Raw genomic sequence first — 1,438 nt, forward strand, 5'->3', positions numbered from 1 at the left:
AGATCAGTGAGTAAGCACAAGCCCGCCTTGTTTCAGTACCTATGCTTAAACTGCCCTTTGGCTGATTGCTCTTCTCTTTGGCTTCCTGGGTTATCCAAATTACAATTAAAAAAAAAAAAAAAAAACCTGTGGAGCCAGATCTATTCTGACATATGTGAGATTGCCATGAGTCGGAATCAACTACACAGCAACTGGCTTTTGATTTGTTTGTTTGTTTGTTTATGGAAAGAGACAACAGAAGTGAGGCCCCACCCATGTCTGCCTGGTTCAATGATAGGGGTGTACAGTCTCCTGGGTCTCAAAGGGTGGGACCACAGTCTCCTTGGTTCAAAGAGTTGGACCTTGACCAACTTGGTTGGTGAATGTGAGGCTGTCATTAAATTGTGCCAGGAGGATAGGGCCATCACTCAAAGCTGAGGGGATAGGGTTGCCATGCCCAACGGGCAGAAAAATAGGCCTGTGGGGGCCAAAGGAGAGAGGTTGCCATTCAGATGGACGAGGTGAATGGGCCACCCAAAGCCAAGGGAGCCAAATTGCTGTCCCAGAGGGCCTGGAATGTGGAGCTAAAGTTCAGGGCCAAGGGTCCTCCACCCAGAATCCAGAGGGCATAGCCCCAGAGTCTGAAGGGCGAGGTCATTGCCCAGATGGTCTCAGAGAACAGAGGGTTATTTTCATGCCTGAAGAGTTAATGTAATTTGTTCTGTTGGGTTTTAGGCTTGCTTGGTGCCTGTTAATTCTTTACCTCCAATTTTTCCCATTTGCAATGGAAATATCCACCTTGTGTCTGCTCTGCCATTGTACTTTGGAAACGGATAACTGCATTCTAGATTTTATAGGCTCACAGATGAAGGGGAATTTGTCCCAGGGTGGAATTTGCCCAAATCTCACCCATATTTGATTTAGATGATTCAGAAGATGAGATTTTGGACTTGGAGTTGATTTAAGACTTTTGGGATGATGTGATGGGGTTAATATGCTTTACATGTAGAAAATATACTCATTTTGGAGGGACAAAGTATATAATAGTATGGATTGAATTGCATACCCAAAAATCTGTGCAGTGAATTCTAACCTCTATGCCTGTGGTTATAATCTCATGTGGGAATAGGCTGTCTTTGTTGTGTTAATGAGGCAGTTAATGTAGGGTGTGTCTTGAGTCACTCATTTTTGAGATATGAAAGAGATTAAACAAGCAATTTAGCAGAGCAGATGTAGAGGAAGACAGATGGTAAGCCATATAAAGGTTGCCCAGGAGCAGAAGCTAAAAGAGATAAGGACCTTCCTCCAGAAAGGACAGAGAGAAATCCTTCTTCTAGAGCTGGCACCCCAAATTTGGGCTTCTGGTGGTGTAGTGCCTAAGGCACTTGACTGCTAACCAGAAGGCTGGTGGTTCAAACCCACCAGTCACTCCTCAGAAGGAAGGTTGGACAATCTACTT

Source organism: Orycteropus afer, unplaced genomic scaffold (assembly GCF_000298275.1).
Source record: "Orycteropus afer afer isolate SDZICR_OR568_19922 unplaced genomic scaffold, OryAfe1.0 scaffold00018, whole genome shotgun sequence".
Lineage (NCBI taxonomy): Eukaryota > Metazoa > Chordata > Mammalia > Tubulidentata > Orycteropodidae > Orycteropus > Orycteropus afer.